Raw genomic sequence first — 6,959 nt, forward strand, 5'->3', positions numbered from 1 at the left:
CCTATTCTTTCAGAGGCAGCTTACAGTCAGATATATATACTTCTAGCACTGTATTTTATTGTGTTAGATCTGATCCATTCTTCCAGGCCATTTAAATGTTCTTGTTAATTTTATCTTATCCATTAATTAATTAATGAATTAATATGTATCAAGCATCCTTTTTCATGTCAAGTAGTGGAAATGTCATGATGAAGATGCTTGGAGATTAATTCTGGTTATTTATCATGCTCGCTGCACCACTTTGAGCTTTTTATCACCTGTGAATGTGATGAGCATATATTAATGTGATGAAGGAACAAGTAAGATTAGATCCTTGGTATAGGAAGATGTTTGATTTGTGCTTTTCAATTGAATTCATCACATTAGCACACTTGGAAAGAAAAAGCACTTATATATATTATACATTATAATACAAATAAGATAAATACCAACAAAAATTTATAGCACAGTGCAAAGGCATAAAAGGTATAAAGGTTTCAAAAGAAGAAAGCAAATGACATTATTGTTACTGTTAGTTTTCCCAGTACTAGAAATTGAACTCAGGTTGATTGTGATCACTTGGCCTGCTCTTACATGGCTGTACTTTATTGTTTGAACTAAGCCTCCAGCCTAGCTTTTAGCTGGTTAATAGGAGATAGACTCTTGAGGATTTTCTGCATCATCTGGCTTTGAACCATGATCCTCAAGATTTCAGTCTCCTGAGTAGCTAGGATTTATAGATGTAAGCTAAAGTTCATTTTCTAAACAACAGCAGGATTTTTCATGTAAAAATTCTAAGATAATCTACTTAAAATAATAACTAACGAGTGATCAATCAGGCAGATACCTATAAAGCTAATGTATAAAAATTTAGAAACCCAAGTCAGGCACCAGTAGTTCATGCCTATAATCCTAGCTACTCAGGAGGCTGAGATCTGAGGATCACAGTTTGAAGCCAACCTGGGCAGAAAAGTCTGTGAGATTCTTATCTTCAATAAGCTACTCAGAAAATGCCAGAAACAGTGCTGTGGTTTAAGTGGTAATGTGCTACCTTTGAGCACAAAGAGACTCAGGGACAGCACTAAGGCCCTGAGTTTCAAGCCCCAGGACTGACTCCCCCATATATATATATATGTATATATACATACATATGCCTATATATGTCATGAACAATTAGAAACCATGTTATAAAGTACATATTATAGTATCAGCAAGAGTTGAAATGTCTTAGGAACCATGTGTCATTCTTTAGAGGAAATTATAATAATTTACTGAAGATTATAAAAGAAACATCTTAGAAAAGCTTTCTTCTGCTCCTGGATAACAAGATCTCAGAGAAAAAGTGTTGGCTTTGAAGAAGTCCAGCTCTGTGGGAAAAGCATCCAGAGCAAGCCCGACTATTGGCTAATGGCTGAGATGAGCCAGGATTTGCATCAGGATCTCCAGAAATCAGTCCTCGGGGCCTACATGCTAAGACTCTACAGTGGAGTGGGAAGATGGCTAAAGTTCAGCAGGGAAAGCAGGTGGAGACAGTATATGATAAAATTCTACTTCTACTATATAAAAATGAAGAAACTAGAAATAATCTTAGTTATATGGATCCTGCAAATAGGGAGGGAAAACAAAGGGACTGCTGTGTCACCTGACTGTACTATAGTCAAGGTCCTGATAGGAAACATATGGCAGAGTCAAGGGGAGTAGTACAGAACAGGTGAGAGAACTAGTCATAGAAATGTGATCAGGGTAAGGGGAGACCAACAAGGACAGCTAGGAAATAACATTTGGCATTAGTTATTGCCATCTCTGGGCTGAAGAGGCAAGGAAGGCGGAGCTGGTCATGGAACGCCTCAGGAAAGCTGTAGCTCAGGGAAAGAGAGGAAGAGACAGCAGTTGAGTCAGGTGCCTGCTGTAAGTGGCTCATGACTGTAAGCCTAGCCAAGAGGAGGCTGAGATCTGAGAATCGCGATTCAAAGTCAGCCTGGGCAAAAGATCCAATTCACCAGCAAAAAGCCAGAAGTTAAGGTATGGCTCGAGTAATGGAGCACTAACCTTGGGGCAAAAAAAGCCAAGTAGGAGCGAGCGTGCGCGTGCGCACACACACACACACACACACACACACACACACACACACTTACACATACACACTCATATGCATGCATACATGCACACATACAAGATACAGTAGTTGTGACTTTGAGTCAAGGAATATGGATGTTAAGTAGTGCCCTAGCCGAGAGAAATCTGAGGGAATAAAAATTCAAGCCCCACTCTTCTTGTACCCTCGGGTTGGTTCCCTTTCTGTGCCTTTCACTGATCATCTCCCATTGGAACTGGAGAGGAAAGATTCTGTGGGAGTAGCCCTTAAAGTCTATTGGTGAACAGATGTGAGAGCCCAAATATTTGTCTTGGTTATCTAGCTGTGAATTTGAAATCCTATTGTACTACATAAGTCTATTCTTGGGAAACTCCATTTATTAGGAATCACTGAATTGGACCTGTGCTTTGCCCTCATTCCATTCTATTTCCTATAGCTGTGCTAACCACTGAGTGAAATGGAGCTTTCTGCTTCAGTGGTCTTCCTATGGATCTCAGTTCCCTATCTCATTAAACAAGCATTGGCTGGGTGCCTTCTGCATGCAAGACACAGTGTGGCATGGTGGGAGAAGACAGCAACGAGTAAGACAATCTTTGCCTTATAGATCTTCCAGCTACTAAGAAGGAGAAAAATTCTTAGCTACAGTACGACTGAATTTATTATCCTCTCCTTCATTTCTGTATTCCCCCCTCCCTTTATCTTTATGCATCATGTGGTTACTTTCCTTCTTGTTTGGTTTGATGGCTTGAGTCTCCCTGACAAACTTTATCGTGGGGATTATGAATCTAGAATTCTGGGAATTGGGAGCAAAAAGGTTTAAATAACAGTCTGTTGGCATTCCTTAACTCTATCAGGCTTTCGCTCCAAGGAGGGAGAGGGTCAGAATGTGGACTTATTGCCTGTGTCTCTACATTGAGTAGCTTCATGCTGAGAAGAGCCATTAGCACCATCAGAGAACAGAGCAGATTTATAAAGTGTGATTGGTACAGTCCTCTGCACACACACTCCATCCAGGACACATGGCTTCTGGTATTTAACTCTTGCAGCACCAGACTCTTCCAGTGATCTTACTCAGAAGTTTCAATTTTGTTCTTAACCCTACCTTCGTAACAAAAGAATCGACTCATTCAGAGCTCCCCCAGTGGAGGGCGGGGCTGCCTCTGCCGGACCTCCATCTCTTTTGTAGGAGGCTGCCTGTCAGTAATCCCATGTGCTAGGGATATGGTGTGCAGTGGCCTCAGAACCCAATGTTACAGCCAAAGGCCCTTAGCTCTTCAGCTTCCCCTTTGCCAAGAAGTTTCCAGCCATTCCAGCTGTGGTCACTGACTCACTGGCTGAGGAGACAGGCAGAAAAGTTTCCCACCAGCTGTGGGCTCTTCCCAGCCTGAGCAAGAGCTCCCAGGGACCCACAGCACGTGGTCTGCTGAAGTGGACATGAGTTGTTTTCTTGTCTGTTTCACCAATATCCCTAAATACTAGGATGTCTGAATTGAAACTGGAACTCCCTTCACCAGGGCCTGAATTCTAGTCTGTCTTTCTACTCCTCTTCCCAGCCAGTCCAGAATCCCAAAATAGAATATACAAATCTGCAATTTGAAGTGGAGTTTGCAAAAAAAAAAAAAGAAAAAGAAGAAGATTCCATGCCCCTCTCCTTTGGTGGGGTTGAAAGTGCTAATCTGCTTTGTTTCCCCTTACCATGGAGGAGGCAACAATGCTTGATAAGAAATGCACTCATTACCTTGCCCATGTAATTGTAACCTCTCTGTATGGTATTTTCACACACAAAAAAAGAGTCTCACAGACTTTCCTGCCAGGGCTGGCTTTGAACCATGCTCTTTACGATTACCTGAGTACTTAGGATTACACGTGTGATCTACCAATGTCTGGCTGAAAGTCTCCAATTTAAAAAAAAGAAAGAAAATCCTAATCTGTATGGATGTATTTTGAAAGCTCTGAGTAGCCTTACAATGATCAAGAAGGAGCAAAGAAGAGGCCTGCTTTGATGAAGCCCACATTGAACACACTTACCTCCTTTCATACTGCTCCTATTCCCTTTGGGGAAAAAGCAAGGGGCTTGGTTATATGGCATATGATCAATTCATGCCAGCTGCTCTTGGCTATAGAAGGTCTTCTGTGAGCCTCAAACCATTAAGGGTAGAAGTTCTGAAATTCAGAACACTTCACAGTCAGTCTGCAAATTCATGAGCTTCTGTGGATGCCCCCCTCCACTAGTGGCAGTGTTTCCAAGAGCCCCCACTTACCTGGCTGCACTGGAAGGGCCTGTCTGCCAGGCACTGCAGGCAGGGTCAGTGCCTTGGAGAATGATTGCTATGGCTGCCATATGAAGGGAGAGAGCCCAGCTTTGGGAGCACAGGTAGGCATTTGCATCTGCTTTTCTGCTCAGCTTGCTTCTTCAGGCCCAAGGTGAAGTCTGGGCATTACTCATCTAGGTTCTGCTTAAAATGGGTTATGTGACTTTGTGGGCAGCTTCTTTCACTTTGGGGTCCAATTTCCTCAGCTGTCAAATGCCCCAGAGCTTTGGTCCCAATGGATCTTCTAGCTTTGCTACTACTGAATTTAGCAAGCACAAAATTGTGTATCCCATCTGTACACGTCAATACCCTTGTCTGGCAAGTAAGAGGACTGTGAGCTTGAGAATAATAACAGTAATCTGTAGACTAGCTGGGTGCAGGACTGGCTGTTCCAGTTCCTACCTGCACTTGCCCCTTGCTTTGTGCTGAAACTGAAGCCTTCTGTTGTCAAATGTCTGTAAGCACACAAGCAAAATCAAAGATCCAGATGTGCAGTCTTCCCCCTGGGGCAGTCAGAGCCTTAAGCAGCTGCTATGAAACTAAGTATCCAGAGGCCACCAGGAGAAGTGAGGGAGCAAGATTGGGTTTGAATCCTGGTACTATCTGCTAACCTTACTTAATCTCAGTTTCTTCATTCTCAATCTCTGCCTCTCTGGGTCATTCTGAGAGTCAGGCACCCTAAGTGTGATCTGTTGAGACATAGAATCAATAGTTAGCCCTCTCTGGGGCCTGGATTTTGCCTGCAAAAGTTTTGTGATGATCAGTGGGATCAAAGCTCTGTCTCTGCCTCTTTCTAAGCATCCTATCAACTAGCAAGCACCACAATATTCTGTCCGTTTGCTGCTGTTACTTCTGCTGGCTACAGTCAATGCTCAGTAAACCTTGGTTCCATCTATCTTTACTCTGTCCTATCCTTTTCTAGATTCTTAAATTGTATGAGGCATCATTATCCCGTTTCTTTCTTGTAACTGAAGGGTTGGCCAGGTGCAAAGGGAAATCTTGACATAAAAATATGCCCCCTCCAAACACAACTTGAGTTTTTTATAAGTTTTCTATCCAAATAAACACATTTCTAGCATCATCCTTGATCCTTTTAAACCTTTTTTTTTTTTTAGATAAATGAGGAGGTGGGAAGGGGAGAGCTGAGGTAAAAGAACATCCAAGTGTACTGCACTGAGGGGACTTGGGGGAGCAGATAGTGGATGATGAGGTCCTAGAGTGCAGAGAAGAGGAAGCGCATGCCTGCATCCTCTGCAGCAGGTGTGCCCCGCCCCTGTCTCCCAGGAAAACCTGCCAAGTGACTATTGACACATTATGTGGAAATAAAAGCAGTGGGCGAGTAGCTGCTGATGGTAATGGCAGCCTGGGTAGTGGGGGCGGGCCCGCCCCCTGGGCAGAGTGACAGCTGTGGTACCCAACATTGTCAGTAGAGAAGCTGAAGGCCTCTGTTCCCCAGGCCTGCCCACATTTGTGCACCTTGTCACTGCAGGGTGACAAGCCCAAACAGGGGAGGCCTTCCTTTCTTATGCTAATGCTCTGTAATGACAGCTTCCTCAGCCCACCAGGTATGACAGCCACCACAGCAAATCTTCCACCAACAATTCTGGGCTTCCCAACTCCAAGTTTGGGCCATGGCTCAGGACGGAGCCAGCAGGACAAGCCCTCTGTGGGGAACCAGGAAGATCTCAGGCTCACAAGGAGCTGGCCTCCTCCAGGTAGTTAAGGTAGAGATACTTTCCACACTATCCTGTCTGGTGTGCCTTCGTCTTCTCCCTCTCTCCTCGGTGTTGCCCAACCACACCAACTTCTGTCTTGAACCCAACTTCTGTCTTGAACACACTATAGCTTTCCAACCCCCCCAACCTATCAGGCTACTAACCTTTCTCCTTCCCTGTCCATCTTCCTGGAGGTCTTTGATCCCTGCTCTTTGCTGCCTTGATTCATTCTTGCCCTTCAGTTCCCTGGTAATGTACCCTCCCTTCTTCCTTGACCATCCTGCTATGTACAGACAGCTCTGCATTCACTCTCCTTACTACTTAGATATCGATTGTAGTCTTTAATGATTGTGTCTGCTAATGAAATTCCTTGCTTATTTGTCTCTTTTACAAACACATAAACTAAATAAAAGCAGGGATCTTATCTGTTTCCAGCTACATTCCCAGAAATGAGTGTCAATGCTCTGGTAGCAATAACTCCTCAGTAATACCTCAATTACGTGGAAAAACAAATGAAGATGTACAAACGTGAAAATTCTCCCATCAGTAGGCTGGCACCCCAGGGGGCCAGGGTCAGATAAGGAGCTGTGGACTCCAAGGTCACTTGCCATGTTGGAAAACGCTGCCTGCCCCACTCCCCTCCCCCACCCCCACCCCCAATTCTGCTTCACTTTGGTGAACTCTGCAGCTCTTTGTTTCTTCAAATCTTTCCTGTCTTATCCTTTAGTCCCATTCTCTGCCAACTCTGGTTACTATGAGTTAAATGTTTAACATATAGTCCCCCTCAAGCTGTACCAGCCTGAGGTGTCTGGGTAGAAATCATTTACAAATCTTGTTTTCTGTCTGAGAACTTGTAAG

The sequence above is a fragment of the Dipodomys merriami genome, unplaced genomic scaffold (genome assembly GCF_024711535.1).
Source record: "Dipodomys merriami isolate MVZ:Mamm:240054 unplaced genomic scaffold, mDipMer1.0.p SCAF_39, whole genome shotgun sequence".
Classification (NCBI taxonomy): Eukaryota; Metazoa; Chordata; class Mammalia; order Rodentia; family Heteromyidae; genus Dipodomys; species Dipodomys merriami.